This window comes from Fukomys damarensis, unplaced genomic scaffold (genome assembly GCF_012274545.1).
Source record: "Fukomys damarensis isolate Sample0158 unplaced genomic scaffold, DMR_v1.0_HiC HiC_scaffold_4, whole genome shotgun sequence".
Taxonomy (NCBI): Eukaryota; Metazoa; Chordata; class Mammalia; order Rodentia; family Bathyergidae; genus Fukomys; species Fukomys damarensis.
The window spans coordinates 56,094,095-56,121,549 of NW_022900916.1; the positions used below are offsets into that span (position 1 = coordinate 56,094,095).

General features: G+C 35.6%; 1 protein-coding gene and 1 long non-coding RNA gene across 3 annotated transcripts in view; one reads left to right on the forward strand and one right to left on the reverse strand.

Annotated features, from left to right (window-relative positions):
* Positions 1-27,455, reverse strand: part of Nxph1 (neurexophilin 1) — a 289,544-nt gene that overhangs the window by 17,558 nt on the left and 244,531 nt on the right. The gene's annotated exons all lie outside the window — the stretch shown is intronic.
* Positions 1-27,455, forward strand: part of LOC104867633 — a 169,498-nt gene that overhangs the window by 7,027 nt on the left and 135,016 nt on the right. The window contains exons 2-3 of one of the 2 annotated variants that reach the window (XR_781822.1): positions 3,189-3,312; positions 5,062-5,152. This is a non-coding gene — a long non-coding RNA (uncharacterized LOC104867633). The remainder of the gene's footprint in view (positions 1-3,188; positions 3,313-5,061; positions 5,153-27,455) is intronic. The other variant, XR_781823.1, reaches the window with a different exon arrangement.

Consider the following 27,455-nt stretch of genomic DNA (forward strand, 5'->3'; position numbering starts at 1 on the left):
TATTTTGAGAGTGAGCAATGTATTTCAGGCAAAAATGCAAAGAAAAGGCCATTTCCAATCATAGGGAATGTTATAAGCACCTAAAGAAATATTGTGCCAGGAATACTTTCATATAATATTATATATTCAGCATGACTTTTTAAACCCTGACCTATTGAGTCAAAATTAATGAGTCTATGTATAGATCTGCGCAATCTTGTTTATGTATACTTAATTTGTTTGTGTATATTCTATACATCTATGTTTATATATCTACACGTCCATGTATATACATATATACAAAATCCAATTTTTTATTTTATGGCTTAATATTTTTTAGAAAAATCTAAAATGCACTACTCTGAATGGCATTTTGAACTAGATACAAATGCTCTTAAAATAAGAAGTTTTTAATTATTAAATCATATTAACAAGTGGTAGCAAATTAAGTTTATTACGCATTGCATAAACAAGGAAGGGGCCAACCACCCTAAGAGAGGAGTCTAACTATGACCACTATTCCAACAGACTTCTTTTTAGTTGTTGTGGTCCAGGAAGTAGAGACACATTCATTAACTAACAGATATGCAAGTCACAAAGGATACTTAGATCCCCGTCCTCTATAAATGAGTCAAGGCTCTAATTAGTTCAGCGATGGAGCTTCAGGAATCTCTTCAGATTCACCTAAGGTAGTAAAATTACACACACACATTCAGTTGAATCCCAAGTAAATTTTGCAATTGGGCTCACTGAAACTCAGTCCATTTTCATATTTATTTTCAACAATGTTATAACTTTTCTGCAGTAGAAAACATACACAGCAAATAATAACCGATCAATATCCACCTTTATTTTACAACTGTGAATAGGGCAAGCAGATACAGTGGACCCTTGACTTACTAATTCATTCTGTTTGAAAGTGCTAGTTATAACTCAAGTTGGTCAACTGAAGGCTCGGGCTCCTCTACACAGCCTTCAAAGCCTCTCTCCTGTAAACAGACAGTGTCCTTAGATAGATACTGTTCCGGGATTTCTCAATTAACTCCACACAGGAAACGACATTGTAATGTTCCTTCCAGAACTTCTTAAGGATTAAATCTATAACTGGGACCATCTGTAAGCACAAGGGACCAGCATTCCGATGGTAATTCAAGACTTTGGTGATAAGTTAAAACTAAAATTCCAGTTATAATTCAAGTTCTTCATGTCAGGCCAGTCAAAACTCAAAGGTCCACTGTAATATATCCAGGGACACTCTTCCAGGGAGGAATGTATCATTGCTGAAGGCATGTGTTCATGATCCTTTACAACCTATGAAAGAATGAAAAGAAGCAGGGGAAAGCCTTCACAGAAACAGGATAGCTTGAGCAAGAGAAGAAATTAGGATATTTTCAATCACTTTGTGCCAATGACTTTTGCATGTCACAATTCAAAATGGTTAACAACTGCATAACATAAAGGTTAATATTGGGCCACCGGGGTGCTATCCAGGAGCCTTCCTGCTGTGATAGTCAACCCTTTGAATTCTAGATCTTGGGGGTGAACAAGTGATTCTGGGGAAAGGGCCAGAGGCCAAAGTGCCCACACTAAGTGGGCTGGGAGAGCACCTAGATGGCTCAGAGGCCTGTTGTTTATCATCTGTTACATAAATATTAAAACAGTTTAATGCTGGGCCATCCTTTATTTTGTTGTTTAAATTATTTCCACTCTGGGTTTCTTATATAAGGGAAACCATGAGGTATTTATTTTTGCATGTCTGATTCATTGTACTTAATACTAATGACCTCAAGATATATCCATTTTTCAATAAATTATTTATCCTTTTTTATGACAAAGTTGTACTTCACTTTGTGTTAATTCTACATTTTCTTCATCCTTTCAAATGTTTATGTACATAAATGCCATTTGCAAGATATAGCTACTATGAGTTGTGCTGCTATATATGGTTATGCATGTATTGCTGCAATATGAGATCTTTAACTCTTTCAGAGAGATACCTGGAAGAGTTTAATGGAATTTCTACTTTCAGTTTTTTGAGGATTCTCCATATTTATTTCCCTGGTGGTTGTCCCATGAGCAATGTAGGAGAGTCTTTTTTCTGCAGTATTTGTTCTTATTCAATCTCTTCATTATAGCCATTTTTTTCTGGGGCAGAAACAGCTATTTTACACATTTAAAATTTCTAAAATCTTTGATAGTTATGCTTCTATAACATACATGTAGATGTCTTTTCACATATTACAATCAATTGGACCAAAACCATCCAATATTTAGTTATAAATTCAATTGTAAATTTTCTAAGCAAATATTTTTATCAAACTGCCCTTGACATAAAATTGTGAAGCAAAGGTAGCGTCACCTCCCTTTGACCTATTAATCCTAATCCCAAGGTCCACAGTTTGGGAAGATTTTTGTTAACTAAACTCACTCCCCAACCACTTTTTGCAGGTGAGGGTAAGGCAGGATTTTGCTATGTGCAGGATGGCCTTAAACTCATTATATAGCGCAGGCTGGACTTGAACTCACAGCAGTCCTCCCTCCTCAGACCCCATGAGTGGTGGGATTACAGGTGTGTGTGCCACCACATCCTGCCCCAACCATTTTTAGACAGAAAATTGCAAAGCAAAGGTATATTTAGGGCCATCATAGAGATAAATTTATGTGGGACTTTTCTGAAGTTTGAGGGTACGTGATGTGCAAAGAGGGTGCCTTGAAACTTCTAGCTATAAAGTCCATCTGATATTCACATAGCTCTGTAAAGATAGTTTTAAGAATAATTTGAGTTTTGTAATTTTTTTAACAACAAAAGTGCTGGCTCTTTCTCCCATCTACTTTCTCTCTCGTGTCTTTGTCACATGAAATCTGTAACAGTGGCACCTTCACCTCAATGTGTGTACATCAATTAGATTTCATGTTTTGCACCAAGCTTTCTAAATATCGTTGCAATCCAAGTACTGCAAGGATGTCTGAGGACACATCGCCCTTCACCTTGTATCCCACTTCATGTTCCACACTTGTAGGCTTTAGCCTTGTAATTGCAAGTCTATCATTGCCCTCAATTCCCGTGCTGTCCTGAGGACCCTGATCAAGACTGTGGGGTTTTTTTTTCCACAACTCAATCAGAGGGTTACATAACATTCCCAAACCACTTCTGTTTGGAGTTATGAAAGAAACCCTTTTACAAGTTGCATTTTCATAACTGATTACAGCAGCCTGAAGAGAGGCCTGACTGAAGAGCTAAGAGTCATGAGTTCAAATGTTGGATCTGCCTTGTACTTGTGGTGAGACCATAAAGCGACTGACTTCTCTAAGCCTGATTCTTCACTTGCAAAAGTAAGGACACTAAGAATATCACTCACAGGGCTGACAAAATAAATACAGGAGATAATGTTTGTACAGAATCTGCTCAGAGTAATCATCTGATTCAGAACTGGGTTATTATTATTATGTCAGCATTTTGGGGGGGAGTTATCCTCTAATTTTTAATTTGTGCTTTTCTTCTTTCCTTTATTTGATTGCAATCTTACTAAGGATGAAGTGTTCACCTAATCCTTTGTATCTTCCCAAGACACATTTTATGAGAAAAGAATTCTTCATTCGGTGGACACTCAACCCACAGTAATTGACTTTTTGAAGGAGTTTGAACTGCTTGCTCATTTGTCAGAGAAGTTGATTTACTTTGCAATCTTAGAGTTCCAGGAAAATGTAGCAAAATGAAATTAGGTGGAGTTGTGATAGTTGCTAACACTAAGATTTATTAACTAGATGAGATATGTAATGTAATTCAAGAGAACAGCTTTGTAAAAATATTGGATATGTTGCAGAATAAAAGGAGAAAGGATAGGACAGGAAAGGGGATGGGAAAAAGGAGAAAAGGAGGGGGAAGGGTGAAGAAAAAGTGGAAGGGGAAGGGAAAGAAAGGTCCTGAAATAAAGCATGCTGAATTCAACACTGATTTAGGAACACATACGCAACTGTATATGTTATTATTCTAAACATAAAGATGTTTGAATCCAGTGGCATGGTCACACTAGCATATACCCAGGAAATCAAGCCCCATCTCTATTCTGGCAAAATCAAACTTAATTTTTTAGAGAAAACAGCAAAGATAAGATAGCCAAGTAGAATTCTGATTGTAAAACTTCAACGAATAGCATATAATCTAAGTATAATTTTCCCTGTGGGATGATATTCAAGCCAAAATTCCTGACCTTCGCCCTTATCTACTGTAATCCAGCTTCCACAATGACCAAATTATTCTTGCCAAGATTTTCTTTCCACAATGGTTTGATAATCTCTACAATATAAACTAGCCTAGCATTCAAGTTCCTCCAAAGTAAGGTTCCTCTCTACCCCTATTCCTCACTACGTTTTACATTCTGGTTTCCTCAGTCCATTCTCAGGTTCTGCTTGAATTCAAGTCCTTGCTTATTCTACTGCAGTCTCTATCCTCCACTGTGTGCGTGTTCACAGGTGTGTGTGTGCGCTCACACACACACACACACACACACACACCTGTGCCCATACATAATTGCTGTCTTCCTGTAGCCCTACACAACATTTGTACTCTTCAGGACCTGCTGCAGTCTTACTTGTAGAACTAAAACTGCCACACTGTTCTGATACCATTTGGCTGGACACAGGATCTCGCAGCTTATGGAGTAACTGCACTTACAGGTATATCCTAAATTCCCAGCCAGATTATGAACTTTCAAAGGAAAAAGATGCTTGCATAAATGGTTGACCCATGTTAAGGATACTAAAAAAAAAATTGTGAAAAATCATACTATTGCCAAGCATTATTATTTGACTGATTTCAAAGTGAAAGAGACATGCTTTGTTCAATAACCGTGTGATCAAACCTGAAAAGATTTATGTGGATGGAAGTTGATTGCACTTGGCCTTCAATGCCATTTGATGACCAGGTTTGCCCCTGCGCCTGTTTTCCTGAAAAAGAGTTCAAGGTCTGATTCCCAAATCCTAGAAAAATGTATTTCTTTAAAATGTAAAATGTGAATTTCTACAAGATAGAGAATGAGCCTCACGCCTTATTAAACCACCCCCCACTTGCTCCTTACACAGGGTCTGGATTAAAAGATAAAAATCCATCTCAAGCTTTCCAGATAGCAAGAGGCCCATTTGTCTGAGCTGCCTGGAGTCATTTTAACAGCAGGTACTTTGATCTTTTAATGAAAATCAAGTTGAACAGTGTGGTATCAAGAAGCTGCCCAACGTATCTGTCTGCCAGAATAAATGGTTCAACTTGCAGCTCCCTCCTTCCCTAATCAAAGGTGCAAACACTGCCCCCGCTAAAATCTCCGAATTGTTCTTAAAACTAATGCTGATGTTTAAGAAACCTTTGAAAATATCAATACGGCCATTGCCTAATTATTCAATTCTGCTCATAGAGCAAAGAAGATTCTTTTCTGACCCCTGCAGTGATTAATTTATGCCCTGAAGCATAAGATTTGATTACCCCTCTCTTAGCGTGTATAACTTGTGAGTCTTATTACTGGTCATAAAATTATTCAGCCACCATAGTTGGTTCAATGGCCTCCTGAGGCAGTATGTTCAACTATTTGGCTGCCTGCTGAGCAAGATATATAGCCTGACATTAGCTCAGAATTTACCTGCTACTTGTTTCATCAGTACATATTGAGTGTAAATGATTTCAAAATCCTTAGAAAATTATTTTACCTCTGTTTAAAATATCTAGAGAAATAAATTGTCTACAAAAAAGAAAAACTTAAAACTCTGATACTCCACAGTGTTCTCATAAAATAGGATGCTTTAACTGAAGTGCATGATCTGATTTAGTCAGAAGTCTTCTGGGATTTACACTCTTGTTTAAAATCTTTATAAAACACATTAGTCTGTCTTTCTGGCTCAGTAAGTACAGTATAGTATGTTGAGTATAATTAATACTCTGCTGATCACTGTAACCCCCAGAGTGTCCCAGCTCTTCAATGAATATTATTTATGATACTACAGGAGAGTGTAGGTTTGCAATGTTCAAACTATGTAACAACTCTTGGAAATATTTAGGCTGTTTATTTATTTATTTTTTTTTTATCTTTTTGCTCATCCCACGATTTGAGGACAATTTTTAAAATTAAATGTATGAGGGCAAAAGAAATATATGGAAGACATATAAATGAATAATAACAACAAAGAAAGATAATAGAGGCTCTTTCATAAAGGGCCATCAGAACTGGTAAGATAGGCCTCAAGATATGGCCAGTGCAAAGAAAGAAGCAGTACTCAAAAAGTGTAAAAATTTACAGTATTCAAAAGAGTAAAAAGAACATGACACTCCTGTTTGAAAAAGCAGAGGTATTATCTTCATTAAGTGTGTTATTCTGTGAAGAATCTCATAAGAATGGGACTATTAGATGATGGTGCCCTTTGGGTCCCACACAGAATAGGCACAGGAATACCTGGGGATCTTAGTTGGACTCTGACTCATTGGGCCTATGATGCGGGCTGCGGTTCTGAGTCTGGATAATGTTAAGTGTCGCTGGACCGTGGACAATGCACTGAGTAGCACAATAAAGAAAATAGCAAGAGCATTCTTTCCACCAGACACCAATGATAAATTTCATACTTTTCTTGTAGAATTCTTCATAGCATGTTAATGGCATACCATCAGTTCAGTAAATGCAAGTCTATAAAAGTAATTGTATATGGTTGGAGTCAAAAAATGTGTATTGCAGGGACACATTTCTCTTAATGCCTGCTTTGGGCCCAGGGCAAAGTTTAAAACACCTAGATAAGCAAAGGGTGAAAAACACATGTACTCTTATGTCAGTGAAATGAATTATAACACGTATCAAGTTCTTTATAACTGATTTTTTCCAATTAAAGAAAATAGGAGAATATAGCATGACTTTGTTCTTTGTCACTTTAGTGATTCAAGATATAGGGTGAGTTCTTTATAATAGCATGGTATAAATACTTTCTGTTTCAAATTAATCTAATTTAAAATTTGCATATTTATATGTATGAGTGCATATTACATTATTTAAAGATTTATGTTTTCCATTCTAGCAAAGTTTCGAGCATTGATCATTTTCAAGAGAAAAAAAGAAAGCTTTTATCTGCATTATTTAAGCAATTATTCTAATGTATGTGAGAATAAAGAATATAAGGAAATTTTAAAAGTTAATTATTTCTATAGAACAATTTACTTTTTTTTAAAGTAAGTCATGAAACAGTGGAAATGTAATATTAAAAGAGGCTGCCTCTTAGAAAAGAAAGAATCAAAATAAAAGCTTAGGCAAATTAAATGGCTTTGTCAAGGTCACTCAACCAGCAAATCTCCTGGTTAAACCTTTGACTTTTAGACAAATGTTTATTTATACTTCATACCTCACACTGCTTTACACTCATTATTCAAATTGATCTACAGCCTCCAGTGTCACTGTCATTTAATGCAATAATAAAATTTTAAAAAATGAAAAGTGGGTGTATTTCACTCACTCTGTGAATATACATTGGAAACTAATGATGTAACCATCCTTGGCTTGACATGGGGGCAGAAGGATAGGACACAGTAATGAGTATCATTAACAATGCCTCATGGGAAGCACACTTTTGCAGGGCAGGGGTAGATATGCACTTATGTGCGAACAAGACAGATTCAGTACTTTTATGCTATAAATACATATAAACTCTTATCAGAAATTAAAAATGATCATACTTCAAATGTCTTGAAAATTGGATAAAACGGGGACACTGTCTGACAAAATCACGAAGTACATATGTAAAGAATGTCAAATAAATTCCCTCTAGCTATAAAACAAATGAGATAGAGAGACAGTGAATAGCTACCTAGCAAGAGAGCTATGGAAATCAACGATACATGTAGGTTTCTAGCTTGAATAAAAAAAATCAATGTAATGAAGTCCATAGCCTTTAATATATTTAACTTATTTTTATATAATCAAATGGGGTCTAATGTAGTCAAGCTTTGCCAAGTGTGGCTCTCTCCCCCTCTCCAGTGTACATATCCTTGATCATTGTAGTTATCAAGTTAGTTACTCAGGACTGAAAAATATTGCACCACTCCTGGTAAGCACTATCTGTCTGCTGAGAAAGGAGTAGTCTGTATTTTAATTGCCATAGGCACTCTCTCTCCATGGGTGCACTGAGTAAACAGGAAAGAAGCAAACTGGCAATCAGAACATGGATCATCTAGTCTCCCTGAGTATTCTGAGCTGTCCCCTACGAATTATATGAGAAGTAAAAGTCTGAGAGATCTATTATACCTTCTGCATCTTCTTACATCTGACCTCAGACATTTCTTCTATTAATGATAAATTCTTTTTTATTTTAATATTTTTACTAATTTCAATGGTTCATTTTAGGTGTGCAATATAATGACATTCATCACTGGGAATTTGTATCTTTATGTAATCTATTGTGGTTCTTATTTTTTTCTCCATTCTCCAGCCCTCCCTTAAACGGCGGCTAAAGTGTCATGGTCACTTGATGGCTCATTGTAAGATATCTGACTCTATCAAGGCTTGATACCTTTCCAGGAACTGATTTTCAAAAAGAGATATGTTACCTGCAGAAGGTGATGTAGCTTCTTTGTTCCAAACCTCAGAAATTGTAACTGATTTCCCCATAAGGATTTGTCAGGAGCTCCATAAGCCTATTTCCAGATACCTCAAATATTATTGGGTCTCCTGGGTCACTGGCCTCAAGTAGCAGAATAGTTTTTACTGGAGCATAATTAGTCTTTTCTTGCTATGAAAAGCTTTTTGAGTTATTCAATAGATACAGTGGAGTATCAAACTTAGATATAGTTTATGTTGTCTCCCAAATCCAAATAAGCCAGCCAAGATTAGTATCACCATAATGTTTAAGGACTACATTAACGCAGAGAGAAGGAATGTTGACATAATCCTAAGGAAGATATACGAAGATGCTCTGTTGATCCTGTTAGAGAAAAGAATACTATTGACGGTGATCTCTGCATATTGTTACAAAGATAAAATCATTTTCCAGGCCAATTACTGTGCATCAGATCCAATGAGCAGTGTTGATTTGCCTCAGCAGAGAAACCACATCTGGAACCACAGCTGCAATTAGAATCAATGTCTAATTACATTTAAGATATTCCACTGTAATTCTCTAAGATATATCCATCTTCTTCAAAATCCCAATGAATGAATTAAATGAGGACATAATGGAAATCACTACCCCTGCAGATTTCAAGTTTTTCACCGTGGCATTAATCTGCAGTTTCTATAGAGCTACAGTGCTACTTTAGGCTCAGCAATGGGATAGTTCTAGCAGTATAATGTACTTGCCAGAATACCTCTTAGTTCATGGGGCAGAGGTCAACTTGTGGAACCTAACAGTTGCTGTATAAATTCGAATTATAGATACAGATGACAAGGCGATAACCATCCATAAACCCTGTAAGGGGAATGAGCTTTGTCCAAAACTCCACTTGTAAACTTACGATTGAACCCTGAGGCAGATACGGCACTTGTGTAAATCTGTAAGCACACCCTAAAATTGTAGGCTTTACAGTGTCTAAATTGTGCCATTCTTGTCCTGGTTCTGTATTACTTGAGCACTGTAATCCTCACTATCATCCTTGTTTTCTCTGATAAGTTTCAGTAGAATTTTTGGGTGCCTATAATTTAACATAAATTTAGAGACAATGTTTAGTAATCCATAAATATTCTGGGCATTTCCCTGCTCAATGTACATTTCCACCCTTGTTAGTGATGGCTGCCGGTCCTTTTGGAGAAAGCTCAAAGGACATTTAAGCAAATGATTATGGTCATATTTCAGGACTCACTTTTATGAGGACTTGGCCACTAGGTCTGCAAATTCAAACCATTCCTGAAGTGTTCATTCAAGTCAGGTTCTAGGTCACCACACCAAGAATTTTGTCTTTTAGAAAGATGAATATTTTAGTAAGTTTTTTGTGTCTTTTAACTCCTGTGAATACCATGATAAATATCTATAATCAGAGAGTCCACACATGTAATAAAAATACTCTACTACTTTGCTACTTCTGCTTATAACTAATGTATTGGTCTGACTCTAAGTGTTAAACACTGCCGCTTGGACTATTCCCTCCAAGATTCCTACATCCATGTTGCATCTAGAAAGTCTGCATTCCAACATCATCAATGGCCTATTGAAAGCTAGACAAGGGCAAAAAATGAGAACCAAGACCTGTCATGTAAAGATATAAGATCCCAATAATAAATGTAATTGTACTGTATACTTAAAATGTACCAATAAACTCAATGAGGAAAAAATTTGAATAAAAAAAGAAAATAATAATTTCTGGAGTGCTCTACTCACTAATATATTTCTCAAAAACTGAAGTAAAGTTTGGGGGAATCGATCATTCAGATCACATAGATTAAACCTACTTTAATGTATATATCTCCATATGCCTTCTGATTCCTTCCCTAAAATTATGCCACAGAATTTCTACAATGTGAACCTCATTGAATGTAGACTATCATTAGTTTAAAGTTGCTGTTAACTAGCTGACTTTTTAAGCCATGCAAATTGAAACACTAAGTCACAGATTTCTTCCAAGTGAACATATCAGCCTTCTTCAGTTGCCTCCTTAGTCTAAAACCCTTAGAAATTTGAATATAAATCAGAAAGTGTTTGGAATCATCAGGGAGTATAATCTATCTTACATTGCATCAGACTTCATACTTGTTGCTATTTTGATATCTGAATCTAGTTATAGGTCTAGAGGTAATAGAAAGTATTCCAAATGGGTTTTCAGAAGAATGATATCTCTTTGCATAGCAAGTATCCCAGGTACAGTAATTAAAGAAGTATAATTTTATGAGTGTTTTTATAGGCCAATCCTGAAAAAAAAATTATTATGTTTAGGACTACTGTAAGAGCTGCTCTCTAGCGATGACTTAAAACACTTTGCCCTTTTATTTTTTTAATTAAGGTTTATTTAATTGGTACATAAAAAATAAAATTTTCCATGTTTATGGAGCACCATGTGATGTTTTGATACATGGATATATTGTGCACTGTTTATGTTTGCTATATTGTCCACCTACCCAGGATCAAGTATTTCATTAAAGCTATAGAAAATACAACTGTGTTATAAATATCTCCTCCCGGAATGCAGCTTGTATTTAAATTAGGTTAAAAATATCTGTCTCTTCAAATATTTACCTTTTTTTTGTGTGTGTGTGTGATGAAAACGTTCAAATTCTTCTAGCTTTTTGAAAAATACAGTTTCCAATTGTTATACATAGGCACCCCACTGTGAAATACCACAACAGAATTTACTCCTACAAAACTACAACTTCATTCCCATCGGTAAACCTCTCCCCAACCCTATCTCCCTACTTCCCTTAGCTTTTGGTAACCACCAGTCTACTATCCCGTGTCATAGAAATTTAAACCCTCATTATTACCATAATATTTAAGTTCAGTACCCATTTGATCTCTCCAATACCTTGCCTCTGTAGACACTTCATTTAAATCAACCAGAAATAATGATTTCATTAATTATGTGCCACTACACACTATCAACACAGAGATCATTACTGCTTTCAAGATAAATATCTAAAGAAACCAATCTCAGAATACTAAACAATTCCAGAGAAGGCTTCCTTGGAACATTAATTGTATCACTCAGGCTTTTGTCATTAAAACTAAAACAAAACCAAATATTTCAACAAAGAATATGTAGCATGGAAATGGATTTCATGGGAAGTGAAAGTCTGAAAAAGCATGAAGGCTACACTATAGCAACACAGAGATGATAATAGTAGAAAGCAGAGAAATAGGATGGTACTTAAACATAGAAGCTCGTGAAAGCAACTGGGACCTAGACCTCTGAGGAAAGGTACTACCCTGCTAGTGCTCGTCACTATGAGAGACTATAATGAGGCTGGTTTGGGAAAGGCCATAAGAAGCATTTACTCCTTTTTTGGAGTAGTGTAGTTTTCAATATAGTAGTCTTTTACTTTCTTCATTAGATTGATTCTTAGGTATTTCATATTTGGAGATGCTATTATGAAATCCATTGTTTCCCTAATTGTCTCTCAGTGAGTCTGTCACATGTGTACAGGAATGCTAAAGTATTTTAAGTGTTAAATTTGTATCTAGCTATGCTATTGAATTTGGTTATTAAATCTAGAAGTCTTTTGGTGGAGTTTTTGAAGTCTTCTATGTAGAGTACGATATCATTTGCAAATAATAATTTAACTTCTCCTTTCCTATCATTATTTCTTTTTTTCTTTCTCTTGTCTAATTGCTCTGGCTAGTCTTTCCATAACTATATTGAATAGGAGTGCTGACAGTGGACATCTCTGTCTTGTTCCTGATTTTAGGGTAAAAGCTTTCAGTTTTTGTCCATTTAGTATGATGTTGCATATTGGTGTATCATAGATAGCTTTTATCAGATTGAGGTAAAGACCATCTTTTCCAATTTTCAGTAGATTTTTTGTGTGTGTGTGAATGGGTGTTGGACATTGTCAAATTCTTTTTCTGTATTTACTGAGGTGACCATATGGGTTTTGTTCTTGGTTCTGTTAATGTAGTTATGTTAACATTTATTGATTTACATATGCTCACCCATTTCTGCATCCATGGGTTGAATCCTACTTGGTCTTGGTATATAATTTTCTTAATGATTTCCTGCTTTCTGTTTGCTAGTATCTTACTGAGGACTTTTTCATCTGTGTTCATTAAAAAAAATTGTCCTGTAGCTCTGTTTTTGGTTGGATGCTTCTCTGGTTTGGGTATCAGGATAAGGCTTGCTTCCAGGAATAAATTTGGGAATATTGCTTCCCTTTTAATTTCATTAAAGATTTTGAGAAGTAGCAGCCTTAGATCTCTGAATTTCTTGTAAAATACAGCAGTGAATCCCTCAAGACCTGGGCTTTTGTTTATTGGTAGGATTTTAATTACATTGATTGATACTGTGTTACTTTGAATTTTTATATCTTCTTGATTCAATTTTGATAATTCACAAGCAACCAGGAGTCTAGAAATGCACCATTTCTTCTGTGTTTTCTATCTTGTTGGAATACAGGTTCTCAAAGCTGGTATTGATGATCTCCTGTATTTCGATGGGCTCTGTTTTAATCGCACCCATTTCATTCCTAATTTATGGATCTGAGTCTTTTCATTCATTTTTTCGATAAGGTTGGCTAAGGGTCTGTCGATTAGGACTTTTTCCTGTGTTCATTAAAAAAATTGTCCTGTAGCTCTGTTTTTGGTTGGATGCTTCTCTGGTTTGGGTATCAGGATAAGGCTTGCTTCCAGGAATAAATTTGGGAATATTGCTTCCCTTTTAATTTCATTAAAGATTTTGAGAAGTAGCAGCCTTAGATCTCTGAATTTCTTGTAAAATACAGCAGTGAATCCCTCAAGACCTGGGCTTTTGTTTATTGGTAGGATTTTAATTACATTGATTGATACTGTGTTACTTTGAATTTTTATATCTTCTTGATTCAATTTTGATAATTCACAAGCAACCAGGAGTCTAGAAATGCACCATTTCTTCTGTGTTTTCTATCTTGTTGGAATACAGGTTCTCAAAGCTGGTATTGATGATCTCCTGTATTTCGATGGGCTCTGTTTTAATCGCACCCATTTCATTCCTAATTTATGGATCTGAGTCTTTTCATTCATTTTTTCGATAAGGTTGGCTAAGGGTCTGTCGATTTTACTAAATCTTTCAAAGAACCAACTCTTTAGTTCATTGTTGTATTTTCTTAGACTCAATTGCATTAATTTCTTCTCTGATTTTTATAATGTCCTCTCTCATATGAGCTGTGTGCTTGACTTACTCATCTTTTTCTAGAAGTTTGAGGTTCAACATTAGCTTGTTTATTTGAGCTTGCTCTGTTTTTCTGATATGGGAATTTGCCTCATAGGACTGCTTTCATTGCACGCCAGGCACCCATGTTGTATTGGCATTATTGTTCAATTATAGAAACTGCCTAATTTCTTCTTTAATTTCATCTGTGATTCACTCGTTGTTCAGGAGGGTATTATTTAATTTCCATGTCTTTATGAAATTTTTGTGGTTTCTTTGCCATCGATTTCCAATTTAATTGCACTGCAGTCTGATAATATGCATAGAATAATTTCAATTCCTTTTCACTTACGTAAGCATGTTCTGTGAGCTAGGATGCAGTATATTTGGGAGAACATACCATGTGTAGCTGAGAAGAATGTGTATTCTGATGTTGTGAGATGGAACATCTATAAAATCTACTAAGAACATCTGTAGACAATTACTAAGTCAATTTGTTCAAAAGTTTGGTTCAGTTCTGATAGTCCTTTCTTGATTTTTTTCAGCTTTAATTGAGTTTATTGGTACATTTTAGGGATACAGTACAGTTACATTCATTGTCAGGATCTTGTACCTCTACATGACAAGACTTGGTTCTCATTTTTTCCCCTTGTCCCTGCCCTCCCTTCACCCCCTCCTCCCCTCCCCATCTACAAACACTTTATTTCCATCTTTTCATTATCTCACATTTTTTTCTTTTTCCTTTTTACCCTTCCCCTACCCATCCCACCTTCCCTACACCTTTAGCTCCTTTCTTCCCATTTCTCAATGTCAGTAATCTTATTAGGATCTTCTGTATTATTGCAGATTATTCACACCAGAGAAACTATTTGGTATTTACACATGTGTGCCTTATTTATTTCACTTAGGAGTATATCTTCAGTAGGTATCCATTTTTCTATGAATAAATCTATTTTCTCATTCTTTATGGTCTAGTTGATCTATTTGTGACCGTGGAATATTGAGGTCTGCCATTATAATTGTATTAGTGCTCATTGATTTTTCATGTTAGTTAATACTTGTTTTATATAGTTGATTCTGCTAGTATTTGATGTATATATATACTTATAAGTATTATCTCTTCCTCTTGGATTGTTCCCTTTACAAGAATATACTGATCTCTGTCTCTCCTAATCAGTCTTGTCTTAAAGTTCACTTTGTTTGCAAATACAATAGCTGCCTCTGCTTTTTCACTGGGGTTTTATTACATAGATTATTCTTTTCTATTATATGATTTTCAGTTTATGAATTTATTTTTTAATCCAAAGTGTTTCTTGAATGCAGCATGTTGTTGGATATTGCTTCTTGATCCATTCTACCACTAAGTTTCTTTTTCTTTTATTCATTAATTTTATTGGTACATTTTAGGTATAAAATATGCTGGCATTCATTATTGGGGATTTTTACCTTTACATAATATATCTTCATTCTTATTTTTCCCCATTTCCCCACTGTCCATTCAACCCCTCTACTCCTCCCTATTTTTAAAGACTTTGCTTCCATGTTTCAATTTTCTCATATTTATTCCTTTCCCTTTTTTCCTTTCCCCTACCCCTCCCTCATTGCCTTCCCCTTTGCACTTTTTATTCCTATTTCCTATTTCCTATTATCTATTGTACATTTTGATTCTTATTTAAACTTTCAGTTACTCACACCAGAGAAATGACTTGGTATTTACATGTGTATTCTACTTATTTCACTTAAGAGTATGGTTTCAATGTGCATCCATGTAGCTATAAATGTCTCTACTTTCTCATTCTTATGGCTGAGTATACTCCATTTTAGAAACACAGACACGCACACACACACAAACACACACACACACACACACATATTTTCTTTATCCAATCTCCAGTTGATGGGCAATTGGGTGTGCTGTTTCCAAGATTTCATGCACTAAACTAAAATTGAAATTGATTAAGGATCTAAATATTAAAACAGAAACACTAAACCATCTGCATGAGAGGTTAGGTAGAACTCTTGATGGTATTGATGTAGGAAAAGATTTCATGAACAAAACCTCAGTTGTACGTGAACTAGCACAAAGAATTGACAAGTGGGATTTATTCTTATTAAAAAGCTTCTGCACAACAGGAGAAACCACAAACATTGTGAAGTGACAAACCAAAATGTGGGAAAAACTTATACCAGATGTTCCATAGACAAAGGTCAACTATTTAGAATATACAAAAACTTTAAAAAATCAGGCTTCCTAAACTGAAAGACCCAATCCAAAAATGGGCATATGAAATGAACAGACATTTCTCAAACAATGCAGTAGAACCAGCAAGTAAACATATTAAAAAATGTTCAAAATCACTCATTATTTGAGAGATGCAAATGAAAACAATGCTGAGATTTCACCCCACCCCAGAAAGAATAGCTGCTATCAAGGAATCAACCAATAACAAATGCTGGTAGGGCTGTGGGGAAAAAGGAACCCTTCTCTACTGTTGGTGGGAGTGTAGACTGGCACAACCTCTGCGGGAATCAGTATGGGGATACCTCAAAAAACTAGGAGTAGAGATCCCATTTGATCCAGATATTTTCCTGCTGGGTATCTTCCCAAAGGAAATTTAAAAATCATACCACAGTGATATATGTGCATCTATGTTCACAGTGGAACAGATTGTAATAGCTAAATCTTGGAAACTGCCAGTATGTTTCTTTTGATTGGTAAATTGAGACCATTTACATTGAGAGCTATAATTGATATGTGTTGACTGATCCTTATCATGCTATTTCTTGTTGTTGATTCCCCTTTTCTCTCTACTGTTTAGTTATTTACCTTGACTTTGTGAATTTCTTCTGTTGGGATTGATGGATTTGAGGACCTCATTATCTTTTCTTAGGATATCCTTTGTATCAAAAAATGAAAAGATATCCCTTGTTCTTGGGAATGAAAAATGAATATAGTGAAAGTGTCCATACTTTCAAAGTTGCTAAGCAGATTTAATGCAATCCCAATCAAAATACCAATAGCAAACCTCACAGAACTAGAGAAAACAACTCTGAAATGTATTTGGAAACAACAGGAACCTAGAATAGCAAAAGTAATTCTGGGCCACAAAGGCAAGGCAGGGGGCATCACAATCTTGACTTGAAATTGTACTACAAAGCTGCTATGATAAAAACAGCATGGTACTGGCATAAAACATAGCCAAGGATCAATGGAACAGATTAGAAGACACAGACACACCTCCAAACACATTTGGCCATACTTTCTTTGTCAATGGAGCCACAAACCATCACAGGAAGAAAGACAGCCTCTTTAGTAAATGGTGATGGAAAAACTGGCCAAAGATTACAATTAGACCTTTCAGAATCCACGAAACCAAAATCAAGATGATTCATATATCTAAATATTAAAACAGCAACACTAAATCTGGTGGAAGGTAAAATAGGTGGAACTCTTGAAGACATAGATATAAGCACAGACTTTATAAACAAAACCCTGATCACGCAGGAGATATCAAAGAATCAAAAACTGGGATCTCATTTTATTAAAAAGCTTTTACACAGCAAAAGAAACCACCAACAGAGTGAAGAGACAACTCACAGAGTGGGAAAAAAATTTTGTCAGCTGTTCCTCAGACAAAAGACTGCTATATAGAATATATCAAGAACTCAAAAAAATTAGGCTCCCAGATTTAAAGACTTTATCAAAAACAGCCATCTGAAATGAACAGACATTTCTCAGAAGAAATGGCAAATAATTATGTGAAAAAATATTCACATAAATTCATTCACATCAGTCATTCAAGATTAAATTAAAACATCTGTAAGATGCCATCTCATTCCAGAAAGAATGGCAGCAATCAAGAAATCAACCAATAATAATACTGGCAGGACCCCAAGGGAAAAGGAATCCTCCACCTTTGGTAAGAGTGCAGACTGGTACAACCACTATGGAAGTCAGTGTGGAGATTCCTCAAAAAATTATCACTAGAGGTTCCATTTGGCTCAGCTATTCCTCTTAGTATCTTCCTGAAAGAATTAAAAACATCCTACCGCAATGACATGCACACTTGTGTTTAGAGAAGCATAGTGTATAATAGCTAAATCTTTTAAACAGCATAAATGTCCATGAACTGATGATTGGATAAACAGGATGTGTCTTTTTATACAACGTAATGCTACTCTAAAGAGGGATAAGCTTGAGACATTTCTAGGTAAATGGATGCACCTTGAGACCATACTTCTAAGTGAAATAAATTGGATACACACATATTTAAATACTGCATTATTTCTCTAATGTGAGAAATTGAAAGCATAAATGAGAACCAAAATGTATAACAGATAATGGGAAATAGAAAGATGATGTTCAAATAGGGAGGTTAATAAAGGAGGGAGGGGGAAGAGAAGGAAGGTAAAGAGAAAAAGAGAGAATAGAAGGAAAAATGGTAACAAACCTTTTGTAAAAAAGGTGACAGAAAGGCGTTGAAGGGAGGGAAAGGTAATGGGGGAAAAGGGAGAAAAATATGCTGTGTACAGGTACAAATTCCATATAACGAATGTTATCATTATGTACATCTAAAATATATCAGTGAAGTTTTTAAAAACTTAAAAAAGAAATTTCTATTCAACTTCTAGGATTAAGGCCATATGGATGGTAGTAATGAGGAAAAAGGAGAGCAGTGTTCCCTCTCTTCCCCTCCTAATATCCAGTCTTCTTCGCGTGTCCCAATTTGGCAGACAGGAGGCCACATGATAAAATAACAACAGGATTCTGTGAAGTCCCATCTCTACTAACATATGTCAGAGCATTAAAAGAGAGCTTCAGAGCCCAAGATAATAGCTTGATAACCAATATACATTTTATATGAAGAAAACAAAATCACAGAAAAATTACATGGGATCAGAAAGTAGGTTTTAGTATCAGTCACTGTGTAACTCAGTGTAAAACTGTATCAAGTAATTTCATGTTTCTGAATATCATTTTCACTGGAAAAATCACTATCACAATACATCTATGCCTTCCTAGCAGTAAGTATAAAGTGGGTGAAAGCACTTTAAATAAGTATAGTCTCCTGGGTAGTCATGAGCTTGTCTCATTATTATTGCCCATACTAAATGAAGCCAGGAAAATAACAGATGAATACAACTATAGGTAATCTTAAAACCTTCCATTAAATGTCTTTATATCTTTCCCATCCAATCATTCTACGCAGAGCACACACAAAATAATTCAGGCAGCCCCATGTCTAGAAACCTGTTGAAATGCTAAGAAGTGGAAATGGTACTCTTACAACAGAAGCAGGGGAATGATAGGATGTTAGAAGCTTAGCTTCTTCACCCAAATGATTAGCCAGATTGAATAGCTGAAACTCAGCCACATACTCTTAGTACAGGACTTGTTCCCCTTGCTATGTGAGTCTCCAAAATGCCAGAAAGCGTCAGAGAAAGCTGAATTTGAAGGTCAACAGTTACATGCAGAACCAATTGATTGACTGATTGATTGATTAAAGTAGGATAACGTGAAATAAAAAACAGGAGCTTTTCTATAATAGTACATAAGATCCTAATGAGATAATTGACCATGTGAAATAGGAAGAAAAGGGCTAAAGGTGTGGGGAAAAAAGGAAGGGTAGGTGAAAGGTAATAAGGGAAAAGAAAAAAAATGACAAAATGAAAAAATGGAAATAAAGTGTTTGTAAATGGGGAGGGGAGAAGGGGATGAAGGGAGGGCAGGGATAAGTGGAAAAAATGAGAACCAAGACCTGTCATGTAAAGGCACAAGATCCCAATGGTGAATGTAATTGTACTATATACCTAAAATGTACCAAAAAACTCAATAAAAGAAAAAAATTTAGAACAACAACAACAACAACAAAAAAGAACAGGAGCTGTCTTCTTTCTTATATTGGTATCATGAATACTTTTGGAATAGTTCATAAACTGGTGTATTTCATTCTAGTCAATAAATTTTCCAGTTAAGGGGACACAAATTAAACAATGAAGACTTTTTCACTTAGAGATATTTCTCAGATACTTTGCATAATCACTCATAAACAATCAGAGGTGCATTTCAGACTAAATAGAATTATAGATTTGCTATTGTTTTTAGAATTTTAGTCCTGCTGAATTAAAATGAAGAATATTTCTAAAAGTAAATGAGCGCTTTATCAGCCAACACCTATTTATTATTATATTTGTGACTAGTATTAGGTTCTGGGAATATTAAAGAGTTTTGATATCTAGATTATTGTCAGAAAAGCAAGTGCATAAAGGAAGTGGGACAACAATTAATTCTACCTGAAATCTCTAAGAAAGGATTGTCAAATGTGACATCTAAACTGAGCCTCAAAAATTAGATCAAGTTAGCTATTTAGAAAGTAGTAAAGGGTGCAGTAAAAATCAAGCAGCTGCACTGCAAAGGCAGTGTCATGAAAGGCACCAGCAGATTAGGGGACATAAGGGGTACTGTGTTCTGGGAATTTAGGATGCAAGTGGTGGACGAGGAGGGAGCAGGCAGCCACAGAAGTTGAAAATGGAAAAAAACTCAGGGCCAGTGAATGAAAGGATTTGTTACAGTCTCAGAAGATTGTACTTGATTATGTGGGAACCAAGAGCCCAATGACATCCTAGGGGAGAGAAATTATCTAATTAGTTAAATGTTTACATAATAATGCTGATATTAGAACAGAGCTCAATTTTACTGGCAAAAACGAATTTCAGAAGAACTATTAACAATTGTCTGGAAGGGAGCTGAGAAGGGAGTCCTAAAATTCTGAAACTGAGACTACAGAAGAGGAGTACGGCTGCACCCTACCTTTCATACCTCAAGGGAATGTGAATGTCGATAAAAAGAAGTTTGGGGAAAGGATTGGAGGTGTTAGTCTTGCACAATCCAGAGTTAAAAGAGTGGTGAGAGATTTTCTATTTAAACAGCAAGAGTCAGCAAACTTTTTCTGTGAATGGCCGCCAGTTAAAACCACTATAAGACCTATTCAAGGTCATAGGGTCTTTGTCACCATTCTTCAGCTCTGCCAATGTAGGACAAAACAGACATATATAGTGTCTAATGAAACTGTGTGGCTATGTTAAATCCATAGAAATATTATTTATAACTGAAATTTTAATTTCATCTAGTTTTCATATAGAATAAAGAACTGTTCGTTTTATTTTCTTCAACCACTTAAAGATATAAGAACTATTCTCACTTCACAGACCATGCAAACATTGGCAAGGGGCTAGATTATGCCCATAGACCATAAGTTGTCTACTTTCACAAAAGCGTAAACATAAGAAGAAACTCTGTCCAGGTGAAGCTATGCTATAGCACATATAGTCTGCTGAGGACGGCCAAAGACAGGTGCAGAGCTCGGGACTTCAGGAAAGGGAGTTTTCCCAAATGTTGCAAAAACACTTCTCTGCACTGTGTGAGAAGCAAATACAATAGGGAAATGAAAGATCATATTGTACTCTAGTGCTGCTTTTAAAGTACTTTTTAATTTGAAGGTAGAGCAACATTTGAGGGTTCTACATTATGAAACCCAGACACTTATCTCTATAATAGGCAGTTAGAAGCCAAGGCCAAAGAGGTAAAGCATTTACGACAGAACTTATAAAAGTAACGAAAGATGATAGAGTACAAGAACTATCTGAGAAGCAAATAATGTTTCATCCTTTATAGGTGAAAGACAGAAATGAAGCCTGATTTAATTTTAGAAAAGAAATTTCATTTGTAACCTGTCAAATACTGATGTAAAAGATAGATAGAAGCAATAGAAGCCTCCTTCTTAGGCAATACCTAATAGTACTCCACAACATTATGCTTGTTCAATAACATTCAAACCACTCATAAGTGATTGCAAATAGGAAGAGTTTACAATTTAATTTGGTGAGGAAAGGATGAAAGTTTCTCAGGTGCCTCAATGAGAGATTCTTAGACATGCATTACCCTGCCTTTCACAGACAGAGTAATGAAAAGTAAATTTATCTTCACACTTCACCATTTATTTGGTTGAGGTGCAGTATCTCTGGCCCACACTGGATTTTTAACAGATGAAATATTTCCTAAACCAAGTAATTTGATTCTGTGCAGATAGTAACCACAGGCAGTGTAATTAATTTCTTTTATATCTCCAACATAGTAAGTAACTGAATCTTCTCTTTCTATCCATAAGACAAAGCTAGACACAAATCACCATGAAAAGCAAGGTGCAATGTGAAGATTAAGAAATCTTCTATGATGTTGTGGATTCAAGCTATTCATAGCTCGCAATAAAAGAGAAATGTTAAAAATCAATCTTTAATAGGATGTTGACTTCCAATGCAAAGGGGCTCTTTCAACTTATGTTTTCCCTGTCATCAAAATCCTATCAAAAATTCTTTTATATAGTACAAAGAATGTTGATATATCTTCTTTCTGTTTTGAAATGTTTTGGTGATAGTCCCTAGAGCTATGGCTCTCAAAACTGTCATATCTGTTCAAAATTACTTTTTTTGTGAGCATTATTGCCGTGTTAATTCCTTCACAGCTATTCTTCCACAGAATAATAACACTGTTGGCACTTGATGAGATAAAACGTTGACACTAAAAAGAATATTCCATTATATGAATTTCCACAAAGGAAAATTAGAAATAAAATATCAACAATTTTTCTAATAAACATTTATAGTTCTAAAATCGTAAGGTTAAAAATTTATAACTCTTTTTTGTTTGTAAGAGTCATGAAGCATTTGCCCAAACAAATATGAGACAAGTTTGTGAAAAGATAATTAGGTATAAATAGAAACCTATCTTTAAATTGAAATTTTAAAGTTATGATAAAACCTACCCTTGTCTATATCTCAACCACTAGATCTAAGTGAATAAAAGCCATTTCAGAATTTGCTATTCATATAAAAAAACTGAAAATAATTTAATTTCTTCTTATCTTCCAAATTTTTCACCAACAAGGCTGAGTTAATAACTTTATATTATTACTGGAAGACACATAGCTTTAAGAATATAAACCAAGAATGTAACAGCATCTCCTCCTATAAAGAATAAACTTCTGAAAATTGATCTTTATCCTGAACGTTAGTGTAATGGAATGAATATGGCCTTTGGAAACAATCTGAGCTGGATTCAAAAGCAACATCTGTGGCTGATTAGCTCTGTGTTCTTGGGAAAATTACATTAATATGTTACTACCAATTTTAATTCCATCTAACCAAAATCATTCATTGCCAAAATTGTAAGTTTCCCAGGTTATTTATCCATTTACATCTAAGCCTGGTTCTCAGCTTCTCAGACTAATGTTCCTCTCAATGTAGCAAGAGTTTATTAGTCTGAAATGAAGTGCATATGTGTTATAACCTACACACATTGCCGAAAATAGTATCATGTCCCACAAAATGTCTTTAAATGTACAAGTACATGGGTTTGACATGTTAAAACCAAATGCTTGCACCTTTAAGTGGAGCTACCAATATGATGACAGTTCTAATTGCTGACAGATAAAGAAAGGAAGAATGGGCCATCTAAATTCCATGTGTGGTATTTCATCACTGACTTGATTTCCCATAATAGCGAAGAGGTATTCATATCGTTATGAACAAAACAATTACAAAGTGTCCTTCACAATGCCCAATAATTGCCTTCCTAGAAATTTTTGTGTAAAAATTACTCAGAAATGCTTGTGTTCACAAATAATATGTAATTGTAAAAAAGTTTTCACCCACATGCAGCTCTAGTTGTAGATTCAGAAGCGGGTGGAGTGTGGGTAGCATAGCGGGTTCCTGAATGGCGCGTGCACATTGCCCGATCTCTGACTCTAATAGCCTTCTAGTAAGTTCACTGCCTTATCTTCTACTTCTATTCATCCTCCCCATCAATTCTTCACTTTACAGCCAGAGTAATCTTTCTAAAAATGTTACTTGGACCGTATTCCTTGGGTTAAGCTCATCAATGACTTTCGGACACAATTAGAATCAAATCCAAATTCTCTTGCATGAGGGTCAGGCTCAGAATAACCCTGCCCTCAGCCTTGCTTCTCTGTGATCTTGTTCTCTCTCCTTGCTCCAGATACGCTGGTTCTCATGCTGGTCCTAAAATTCTGCAGCCTGTTTCAGCCCCCAAGCTTTGTAACTGCAGCTCTCTCTGGCTGGCACATACTTGTTTGATTATTTCACTAGAAAATATATCCTACCTGACTTCTTCATCTGCATATTGAATAAATACTTCCCAAATTAGGGACTTGATTGACTCTTTCCTCAGATCTTCACCCTCTCTGTACCATCAAGTAGCACACGCCATTATTCAGGTTAAAATCCATGACAGTTTTCTTTTTCTTTTCTGGCCCTTCAGCGTATATAATTGAGTAATCTCTTTGTTTGTTTGTTCTTTGGGTTTTTTGAGACAGGGTCTCACTATGTAGTTGAGACTGACCTGGAACTCACTATGTAGCCCAGGCTGCTCTCGAACTCACAGTGATCCTCCTGCCTCAGTCTCCCGAGTGCTGCAATTAAAGACGTGCACCACCACATCCAGCCAAGTGATCTCTTTGAATTTATCTCTAAAACAGAACCCAACATTATCAGAGCTATAGCTACTAACTAGTTTTTAATACACAACAATATTTCTGTGAAACTACATACTTTTCAGTAGTTGCTTCAGAACACGTTTCCAAGTCTCCAGACATATGGCGTTATTTCTTCAGTTTGAAGTTGCACATTCACATTTTTAAAAAAAGTTAAGAAGCAAAGTATTCACTCCATGATTACTCACTGAGATGAGAGCATGCTCTAGTTTTAAAACTCAATTAGAAAATAGCACCTGAGGGCCAGGGATTTAGCTCAGTGGTTCGGTGGCCTGCCTTGCAAGCGCAAGGACCCGAGTTAACCCCCGGAAAAAAAAAAAAAAAAATACCACCAGAAAGAATGAACACATTTTTCTATTGTTGAATAATTTTCAAAGTTCTTAATCTTAGTATTTGTAGGGCAAGTTTTCTGTTTGTGTCTGTTTGTTTTTCTTTATAGAAAGCTTTGAGTTTTTCCTGCCAGTAAATCTTCAGTTAGGAACCCAAAACACAACATATTAGAGATCAAGCCAGCAGACTAGGACAAAAAAAAAAATCCAAAATTCCATACAGTGAAGGTCAAACTAATCTCATATCCACCTACTATTAAAAAGAAACTAAGAGGTCAGCATGAGATAAATAGCAGCTAAGTCAGATAATGATAATTTATAAATAAGAGATAAAGAGATAAAGCCTTAGATAAATTATGACTTCCACTCAAGGCATCAAGAAAACATAGTGATACCATTGGAGGGGGGGATTACATCCTATAACGTAAGTAATATAGTAAGGTCTGGCATTGAACTATGTGATTTTTGCCAAATTATTAACCTCAGTTTTATCATCTGTTATACAAAGATACCTGCCCCAAAGTCTGAGAATATTTGAAGGACAGCACAGAGCTGCATGTTTCAAGACCTGCTAAGTCCTTAAAATTCAGCTATTGTTACAGCATGCACCATTACAAAAACTAAAAGTACCTTATTCTAATTCCAGATTTAATATAGAAGAAAGTTTGGTTTAATATTACTAATGAATAATTAATGCTTATCTAAAAGAAATGTTTTAATAAAACTTGGTACCCTAGTTCTTCTAGACATCCAAAATTATATTCAATGCTTTTAAAAACCTAAGCCCTCTAATACTTGGTTTAAAGTAATAATGTGTTCAGAGATTTTTTTTCTTTCCTAGGCATACTGAATTATCAACAGAATCCCAAATCTTGCCCTGAAGTACTCATTTTCAACTTAATTTACCATGTATTTTCTTCAACTTTTTTCAATACATATACACTTCTGAGAAGTTGGTGAGCTACCAGAAGGCAAAGGCTATTTCCTGTGACTTTCTAGTCACATTGTGATGGGGAATAGGTTAACAAAGAGAAGGATGGGATGGATTTTATAGATGCCTGGCACCTGTTAATTATGAAGTGAATGTCTGGGCTCTTTTACTGCTTCAACATTCAAACAATTATTATGAATCAGGCATCACTTAATGAAGACAACGAGTAAGCACTGTTTAAAGAAAACAAATTATTTAGGGTCCAAAATACTACTTCTCTAATCTCACATGGCACTGGGGCTAGGTCCAGACTAAATTTTTGTAAAAGAATTTATTTTCTTTGATTGAGAAATGAAATCAGCAACTCAGAAAAATGTTTATCCCAGTAATTCCACCAGCACTACCTAGGTATACTTTCTGTTGGGACTTGGGAAGCTCATTTTTCCAAGGAAAGCTCTGGTCCTTTAGTAAGCCTCCATGTCATAAATAAAGAGGGACAACCCAACACATAGGCACCTGAATATCAGAGCTAGTCCAGATCTTGCCCTCAGAAGAAGGACTCCAAGCTCACATCATGAACATTTTCATGACACACAGCTTGAGAAAACGACCCACAGGAACATGTGCAGCCCACCATTACTCTGGAAGTGACTGGTCACCATGTGTATCCCCACCTTCAGAGCGTGGTGCTGGGCTTATTGCATGGTTGGTAAACAACAATATTTTTTATCAGAAAATCATCCTGACTTGAACTTCCTTCACAGAGCACTAACTTCTTCAACGAAAAACATTTTCAGATCCGTACTGAGTGACTACATAAACAGTAGTAACCACAGGAGGGTGCATAGAATTTGTTGTTCAAACTGGGATACTTTTAAGAGAAACAGGAATGAAAAGAGAAAACATTAGCAGTTATGCCAAACTGAGAGCAATAAATCATGTGGTGATCTTAGGAGAAAACCCGTTCAAAGCAAGTACATAGTTGAGCAAATTGGAAAACTAAAATGTAAACATTGTGGGAGGAACAGGTTTTCTATACAGGAAGATCACTAATAATGAGATTCAAGAGGTGAAAGTAAGAAAATAGCATGAAGGAAATAATAATGTTTATCGATCGCCTGCTTTGGATCGGCCAGAAGCAGGACAATAATAATGTGTAATGGAGCAATAACACACTAGGCCACAATCTTGTGACACAGATATTAATGCTTTTCTACAGGTAAGGAAATAAAGTTTATAAAGATTAAATCTCTTGTCAAAGGCACTTAGATAAAAAGATGCAAGTTGGACTCAAACAGTGCCAACTCATTAGGTTTATCTCACTGTCACTATAATGTAGACATTACATTTCTATTTTGTGTGTGAAGATGCTGGGACTCAGAGGCAACGCCCTCTTTTAGGATACATGTGTAGTTGGAATGGCAATTCAAAACTCAGCCATGCCTGACTAAATCAGTGTTTTTTCTGCCAAATCTGGGCTAGACTTCATTTATAAAATGAAGTTTTCTTATCTTTTAGGTTGCTGGGTTTTTTTTTTTTTAATTTCATTTCTTGGTTTTTTGGGGATTTGTTTTTAATTTGTTGGTTTCTGAGGGGAACAGGAACTCTTAGCTCCTCTTCATGCTTTGGTTCTTTCTACTTTCATATTGTGTTTCTTTTCCTTGGATCTCTTTCTAAATGTTTAATCAAATCAGAGAGCTGGGCCTGACAGAAGCCTTAGCTTTCTCATCGTGAGGGGGGGTGAGTAATTCATTTACAGGCTGTTTTGTCTGAGGGGTAACTCATTCAAACCCCCTGCTTTCTTATCAAATTCATTCAGTATGGAGCATTACATCTCCAAAGCAACTTGTAACACCCGTTTCGAT